Here is a 9,154-nt window from a genome sequence, read left to right as displayed (position 1 = left end):
AAAGTCACACAAAGAATGTAAAGAAGCATTCTCTGAGACACATATGCGTGATCTTGTATCATATGAACCATTTTTTCAGAAAAATTGTAAAATTTTAGTTTTTACAAAATCGTAAAAATTAGATAAAAATAATTAATTTTATTTTTAATTTTTAATTATTTCAAAAAAGTTACATATATTTATTTCGTCTATTACAAAGCGAAGATGTGTCAAATGAACTTAATTTCTTAAAAAAAATTAATGACCTTCATGAAATATGCATATTCGCATTATTTCGTTATCATTTCCATATTTGTACCAATAGAATTTCTATGACACATGCATAAGTATGTGCATATGTACATACATATATTATTTCTTTGGCACATTTGTCAGTATGTTTACGAAAGCAAATGCGAGCCATATACATACATATGTACATACATTCATAGTAACAAGTGTCGCACGCTTCTTTCGCATCTCCATTGTCACGGTCAACCAATGGCCGAAACTTGCGTTTTGTCAAAGAGTCAAGTGCTGAACAAATTGAGCACGACAGACTGCAAGCGACATCTGTCAAATACACACGTTCTTATGGACACAGTTATGTAGTTGTGCAGCTGGCTCAATAACTGTGTCCCTAAGAACGTGTGTATTCTAATATATTCGTTTGCAGTCGGTCGCGCTCATTGTGTTCAGTACTTCTATGTGTCGAAACACTGACGCGACGGTAAAGCGCCACAACATTGTGTTGTTGGTAGAAAATCCGAGCTGTGCCGAAAGAAACTAACAAACGATCGCCGATTGTTACCGCTTCCCTTGCTGCTCGAACAGCGTCGCCTACAAACCAGCGTAAATATGTATGAAGATGTATGCGCGTGCATACATATCGACGCAGATTTTTGCGAGTCACGGAAAAATATTTTAGACAAATATTGTAAATCGACAACGGCTATGTTGCCACTTTTGTCACTTCTTTCTGTGAAGAATCATCAGAAAGTTGTTCAATTTATGATTTTTAGCTTTGCCATCGTCGCGAAAAAGACGCTTGTAGGCGAAGGCATGCTCGGGGAGATGTTACGGCGTCTGTTTTTATGAATGAAGCGAGGTCGCTTGTGGAATTTGCGCCTGCGTTTATGAATGAAATCGTTTTTGTTGTAAAATTTACTACATTTGAGCTTCGCCAATTCGGCTGCCATATTGGCTTGCCATGCTTATGCTATTTAGGCAATTGTTGTTTTTGTAGAACAATGCTTCAATTTTTGTTGGTGACATATTCATATGTGTACGCATATGTATGTTTGTATGCTTGTGAATTATTTGTTCGGAAGTGTATACAAATATATGTATGTACATATACATAAGTATATATGAATGTATGAACATGCAGCTCAATGCGCGCACATGTAATATGTGTATTGATAAGTGATAAAATCATGATTTGAATTTCTGAATGCGCACATGCGTATACAAGCAATCATATGGGCAGATAATAAGATTAATATGATAGACAATATATTATTATATGTATATATGCATTGTTGTGATAAATTCAATTTCTATTACTAAGAAACATAATACAAAAATATTTATTAGTATAGTATATTATGTAAAAATCAAATTAAATTATTAAATATACAAGTCTAAATTGACTGTAAATAGTACTATACATGCATTCATACAAAATTATACTCATATCATAATTATTACATGCCAATATGTAAATGCCGACGGCAAAACGCAAAAGCATACATACATATTTGCATACATTGCGAAAGCAAAAATTGAACCATGGAAATATCACAATGCTGTTGTTGGGAGTATCATAAGGAGCATGCATATATTCATATTTTATGTCTCTTCATATTCTTGAGTATGTGAGAGAGCTGTATTTGTACACATTTTTCGCTGTTAAAAATGGAATATCAAAGAACTTATTTTTCTTCAATATTCCCTGATTGCGCATACATGCTATGGCATCATAAGCCGTACATACATATGTATTATTTCTCTTCATATTCTTTGTTGAATATGTGGAGAACTGTTAAAAATGTTAACATTTCACAGCGTGAATTCTGTATTTGTGTGGTGAGATTCCGTGTCGCAAATTTATCAAATGTTCGCTGTCGAACCTGCACCTTCTCTATGTTTTAAGTTCTCTGGTCTTCAGACGTTTCGAAAATGTTTCGAATATTGGTTTGCTCCGGCGATGGTTCTGTGGGCTGGGTGCTCCAGCGAGATTGATCGTTTCAATATACATGTAAGTTTGATTTAATAAAGCAATATTTTCAGTTTTAACCACATTTGGTTTGAAAATTATAGTTTTCTAATATTTTCCCCAAGCTTGTTAAAATCAAGTAATCACCAAACCTTTGGCAATAATTTCCTGGAAGTTTTTTAAATATTATACCTTTTAGAAAAAAAGAAAACTGTTGCAAATACATGTGTTCTGGTTGAACCTAACTTCAATTTTCTTTTAATTTTACCAGCTGCTTGTAGCTTGAATCGTGCTCGTCCGCTTGTGGACTGACCATCGCTTTTCAAAGTCTTCGTTACTTGTTTTTCGTCGCTACTCGTTGTCTATTGCAGTCAGTGTTGCATGCCACTGTTCGTACGTTCGCCCACTTCTAGTCTGTTCTTTCTTCGTTCTCACCACATTATCTCGCTATCTTTTTCTGCAGAAACAATGTCAAGTAGCAGTACTGCCGCTTGGTACCGGCAACGATTTGGCGCGTGTTTGGGCTGGGGCTCATCCTGTGTGATGACGCACATCTGCCCCAAATACTCGAGCGTTATGAATCTGCTAGCATCAAAATGTTGGATCGTTGGAGCATAATGGTCTTCGAGAAGGCTGCCGCCATGCAACCGAAGACGTCGAGCGCACAAGAAGCACTGCTTACCGGCATGGTAACGTCGGCTAATTTAAACTTGCGCAACATTGTCGAGACCGATGATTCGCAGACGCTTATTACTGCCACCAAAACTCTCTGCAAAACGCTCGACGAACTGATGGTTCAGATCTCTGAAAGTCGTAAGGATGACGAAGAATTACTGGTTAAATGTGACATACTGCGTGAGAAGTTTGCCATATTGTTGGAAGCTTTGCGCGAGGAAGGAACCGGTGCGCACGCCGGCGATGATCTCTTAACGACAATCAATAGCATTATGTCAAAGAGTGCTGCCGCCTTTCCAACCGCTTCTACAACGCCCCCTCGACATCAGCTTCACTACTGTAAGTTGCCAAGATTAAAATGTTATATGTTAAAAAGATAGCATGCTTTTATTTTGCAGTAATCCAAACATTTTAATCGAGAAAGACGAGAAGGATCAATTTAATAAGAATGAGCAACACAATAGTCGCTCCTTACAGTCTACAGAACGCAAGTCGCTACAATGTCGGGCCAACAGTGTTAAACGTGCCATGTACAATGTCATCGAACACTCAGAACCAGGCCGACCTAAGCGCTATGAGCGCAAGCTATCCTACAACGCCATTCGAAGCTTTAAAACTACCAACCAATGCATCGGGTGAATCTACCCATTGCTCTTCACCATTACCCATTATACCGCCAATTAATATAATATCGCCTACTATGGAAACCTCTCGCTAACTTGCATATCGCCACTACCGGATATACGTCTGGACTCCGTCGATGAGAACTTCTTCAATGCCATTAGCATACCAATGCCAATCAATTCGCAGACAGTCGCCGTAGTTCAGGCGTGCCCGGAAGTGATACAAAAGATAGAAGAAAATGGAGAAGGCAGATTATCACTAAGTGGTGGTGCTAACATTGATGACTTCGGCAATCCATTACCCATAGTTGGTGAAAATGCTGATGTAAACTCTCCTCCGAACGTAAAATCGACTTTCTCCAGTGTGCCGATATTGACAAGTGATCAGATTGTAGATCTCTTTCGGACCACACCGTCCAATAGAGGTATTCGAACGCAACTACTATATGAGTCGCGAATTGGATAAGGAAAAGAAACTCAAGCAAAGTATGAGCGCCAATAGGGAGGGCAACTATGAAGACGACAAGGAGGAGAAAACAATGCCCGAAAAGTCTAAGGCGTTACGTTCGATGACGAAGTTTGTCAGTTGCAGGTACCCAACGTAGTCATACCCTCTAAAGCCCCAAATGTATACTCAAGCGAAACTATAACGATCATTGATACAGACGTAGCCACTGTAATGTATCGTATGGTTAATGTTTTATAAAAAATGACGATGTACTCTGCAATAATCATTATTTAATTATTTACTTTTGTGGTTTAGGAATTATCCTCGTCGGATGAGTTACCAGGCGGCGAGGCTAGCGAATGCTGTCAGCCATGGGTGATGAGGTGCAGCGTAGCCTCCGGGATATTTTACAGGCAACAAGAAACTCAAGATCTCGACCGCCCACTGCAGTTAGGAGGCATAATACAGGTACTTTGTAATTAATACTGGGTTATGATGAACGATTATAATACATTAGAAATATTGACACGAAAGGAATAATTTCGAAAAATTGGCCCTCATACAATTGACGCTTTATTTAAAAAATACTTTCAACCAACAGTGTTGAACCAATTTTTGTTTCAAAATTTTATAAAATATAGAATTACGAATAACTTCTTATTTTTCAATTAACAGAAATTCTAGTAAAATAATGGAACCATTCAACTGTTATCTTAACTGCAGAACCTCGATGCGAACTCTTTCACACACACATCGACTCGCCAGAAACGAGCGATGAAACGCAAGTCGTGCCAGGCAATCGTTTATGGATGATATTAGTTCGGTACTGGGCCATGACATAGCATGCGCCCTGCAGGACAATACCATTACCGACGATACACCAACCCTTTGCTCGGACAATCAACCGCCGCCACTAAAATCTATACGCAAAAAATCGCTCAGCATGGGTGGACAGCGCAGCATACGACGGAACTCATCACCGCCACGGCACGCTGGTGGCACGCATGGGCAGCGATGAGGATCTGCAACAATTCGGTTTTGAGAATATCGTTTTCGAAATCATCAATCGCTGCAAGGACCAGAAGACTCGTGGGCCGCCAAGGTACTGCAGTTTGGCACAGTTTGTCGAGGGTAATGACATGGCGCGGCAAAGCTTCAAGGTGAGTTTGTTTTCGCGCTTTGCCACAACATACATGCATATGTCGGTGCGTGTAGCGTACGCAAAGTTGACGGCTTATATTGGGAAGTTAGGTGCAAGTGCACTCGTGCGTTGTTGTTGTTGATGTTGACGGTGTATGTGTATAAAATGCTAAGCCACAACTTTGCTGCTCTTTCGTTTTTTCATAATTATTTTAACGCTGCCTTTCATAAACTACATCTGTATATACCTATATACATATATGTATGTATGTATATGTATATATTGGTATATATATATACATTATAATTTGTGCTTTTGTCCGCAAAACCAACCTGACATCCGTCCCATATTCACTACAACCATATATATGATGAATTGCTTGCATTTCTCGTGATAACGACCACCTCCTGCATGCCATAAACATCTCCCACGGATTATCCGACAAATTCATTTCGAAACGTATGCGCACTCATTAACCGCTCTTTTAATTTGACCCATACGTTTGGATAATAAAATCTTGACTCCTCAAAGCGCCCGAAAAGCCTTCCTCTGTACGCAAACCTAAATCCGCCATACTTATCTCGCAACAACAACTTCCATTGATGCATCTACTGCAACAACTTCCGCCACAATAATTTGAACGACCAACTGACTGGAGGATGAAATTGACCACAAAAAAAATGGCTAATAAAATTGATGTATGCGACATCGAAACATATACACACATGGATAGTGGGGACAACTTGGCGCCGTCAATGCCTTATGTCCAAAACCAGCCGAATGTAGCCATAATGCCCCCAAAGCACATTGAACAACCAATCAACAATAGCAACAGCAACAACGCTTGGCTCAGCATTGAGCACATCGCCGAAAAAAATGCGAACACGGACAAGATGTAAAGCGCATTACTTTGATGAGTCATGTAAGAAAGAATCCTTTGATGATGTAAATCCAAACTATCCGCAGATAAGTGTAGTTGTGCGCCCACCAACCCCATTACGTGGAGACGCTATCAAACCGATGATATGTAGCGTTGGCAGCCAGCCTACTGTCGGCCCGTATGCTGCCGATGGAGTTGAGGCGACACTCAGAGTCATGCAACAACCAGTCAAGCGATGCGAGAGCATGCCGAGAAGGATCGTCGACACTCGGGCTTCAATCCAAATTTGTTAAGTTTAGATCCGGAGCATACGAAATTCTTAAGCTCGTCAATGGCAGCAAGTCGACGCATCAGCTGTGGCAGTCTCTTCAAGGTAAGTTCTGTTAGCATATATTCACTTCTGATCATATAGATTATTACACATAAATGGCGAGGGAGAGTGAAAAGAGGGAGAGAAATGACATAAAATGATAGGAAACTGCAGGAGAAGTCTTATGTCGAAGTCAGTGCAGTAGTTAGCAAGTTTTATTTATGTATGTATTTTATATGAATTATCTAATAATATTAGCTTTATTTTGTTAGGCTTTGCTTAGGTTTACACACAATTTTACAAATGATGTCTCTTAATTTACATATATTTCATCAAAATCTACGAAAACAAAATTGAAAAAAAAAAAATACAAATTTTAGCGAAAAGAATTGGTATGTATTTCAAAATTTCTTATAATATTTTAAATATACATACATACTTACATGCATACATACATATGTATTTGGAAACGCATATGCTGTAACTCTCTATCAAAACGCTGCTTAAGTCCCAAATCTTAAGTTTTTCCCATTAATTTAGTCACACAAAAACACAGTTAATCTACTTATACAACAACAATTTTATTTACACACTGTTAAAGTGTAAACACAATGGCTACGACAGACTGCAAACTACATCTGTCAAATATTAAAATACACACGTTCTTATGGGCAGTGTTATTTTCACAGCTGCACGACTACACGACTGCAGGCCGACAGTTGTCGTTCTCGCTAACTTCAATATCCTCCTATTTTTGCCAACGACAGTACGACGACAGTAGAATGGAAGATAGAAAGAGGAGGTAGAGTGGTGATGCCACTAATATGTAAAATGTAAAATTATTCACAGCTCTAACAAACTTGACGTTATTTTACAAATAAAAGCATAAAATAGCTCTATTATAGCTCTATTATATCATTTGTAATAACAAGTGATAATTTAAAGCAAAAATATTTACCTATTTACTTATTTTTTGCATAAAAAATTTCACTTTGAACAAAATATTAAAATTTCATTGAAGTGAAAGGTATTAGTATGGTCACAACGAAATTGTGTACATGAAAAATGGACAACTGCGTTGTTTTGTGTACATGCCGGCCATTGTGTTGTTGTTGCTTCTCAAAATGTACATGTAGTAAGATGAACAACGACGTTTTCAGTTCACTGTCGTGCCGCTGCAGTCTGTCGTAGCCATTGTGTTTACACTTTTATACTTATTAACCACATAAAAGGTTCTCCAAAATATAAACATCAAAATCTTAGCTATCATCATCCACATTAACCTTTAATTTTAAATATATATTCTACATACATATAGTATGTGGTTATAGAAGAAGCATTCGGAGAAATGCCTCTCAGAGCGCGCGTACAGTTGTTGGGGGTTGCGTTTCTTTGTGGTCGCCGAGCCGGATATACATACATACGTTTCGCCACTTTGGCTCTGATAGGACCGCCTATACGTTGGTAAGCATTCCAAACTCAACCGCTAATAAATGCTTAATGACGGTTATATCGCCATCAATCAAATGATTATGGAACCCTATTTGGAAATGTGAATTTCCTGTTTTTGTCGACTGTTGCTGTGGTGTGCTCCTCTTATTTTATGGTGAAACCGTGAGATCAAAAATATTTTAATTTTATCAGTATTCATGTGTTCTGCTAAATAGGAGTAATTACACAATACATTAGGAACTCTAAATCCAGAGCAAGAGCAACGCAATGAACCATTAGTGATTTAGCAAATTCCCAATCAATTTTGTGATTTTTAAGAGCTTGATAACTTTTTTAAAAAAACGCATAAAATTTGCAAAATCTCATCGGTTCTTTATTTGAAACGTTAGATTGGTTCATGACATTTACTTTTTGAAGATAATTTCATTTAAATGTTGACCGCGGCTGCGTCTTAGGTGGTCCATTCGAAAGTCCAATTTTGGGCAACTTTTTCGAGCATTTCGGCCGGAATAGCCCGAATTTCTTCGGAAATGTTGTCTTCCAAAGCTGGAATAGTTGCTGGCTTATTTCTGTAGACTTTAGACTTGACGTAGCCCCACAAAAAATAGTCTAAAGGCGTTAAATCGCATGATCTTGGTGGCCAACTTACGGGTCCATTTCTTGAGATGAATTGTTCTCCGAAGTTTTCCCTCAAAATGGCCATAGAATCGCGAGCTGTGTGGCATGTAGCGCCATCTTGTTGAATCTAACAAACTTTTTGTTGCCAAAATGGAAGAACTGAACTTGGTTGACATGTGGTTTCAACAAGATGGCGCTACATGCCACACAGCTCATGCGATTCTATGGCCATTTTGAGGGAAAACTTCGGAGAACAATTCATCTCAAGAAATGGACCCGTAAGTTGGCCACCAAGATCATGCGATTTAACGCCTTTAGACTATTTTTTGTGGGCTACGTCAAGTCTAAAGTCTACAGAAATAAGCCAGCAACTATTCCAGCTTTGGAAGACAACATTTCCGAAGAAATTCGGGCTATTCCGGCCGAAATGCTCGAAAAAGTTGCCCAAAATTGACTTTCCGAATGGACTACCTAAGACGCAGCCGCGGTCAACATTTAAAATGAAATTATCTTCAAAAAGTAAATGTCATGAACCAATCTAACGTTTCAAATAAAGAACTGATGAGATTTTGCAAATTTTATGCGTTTTTTTTAAAAAAAGTTATCAAGCTCTTAAAAATCACCCGATATATCTAATTATTATTTACCAAGGGAGTGTTACGTAAATATGCCCAGTTAAGGTCCTCAGATGATAATACTTTAAGCAAAGACGGCAAATCTGTTTTTCAAATTGTTTAGCTTTGTATATTAATTTTGATATTATTTAAGTACATCTTCGCAACACTGAGTCATACAAAGTACGTGTTCTAG

The 9,154-nt window shown here is 38.3% G+C and overlaps 1 pseudogene; it reads left to right on the top strand.

The window, feature by feature from the left end:
* The first annotated feature begins 2,160 nt into the window (after nucleotides 1-2,160).
* The window catches only part of LOC120782140, a 54,826-nt pseudogene continuing 47,832 nt past the window's right edge, over nucleotides 2,161-9,154 (top strand).

Source organism: Bactrocera tryoni, unplaced genomic scaffold, assembly GCF_016617805.1.
Source record: "Bactrocera tryoni isolate S06 unplaced genomic scaffold, CSIRO_BtryS06_freeze2 scaffold_963, whole genome shotgun sequence".
NCBI classification, from domain to species: domain Eukaryota; kingdom Metazoa; phylum Arthropoda; class Insecta; order Diptera; family Tephritidae; genus Bactrocera; species Bactrocera tryoni.
This window is presented reverse-complemented; position numbering and strand designations above follow the sequence as displayed.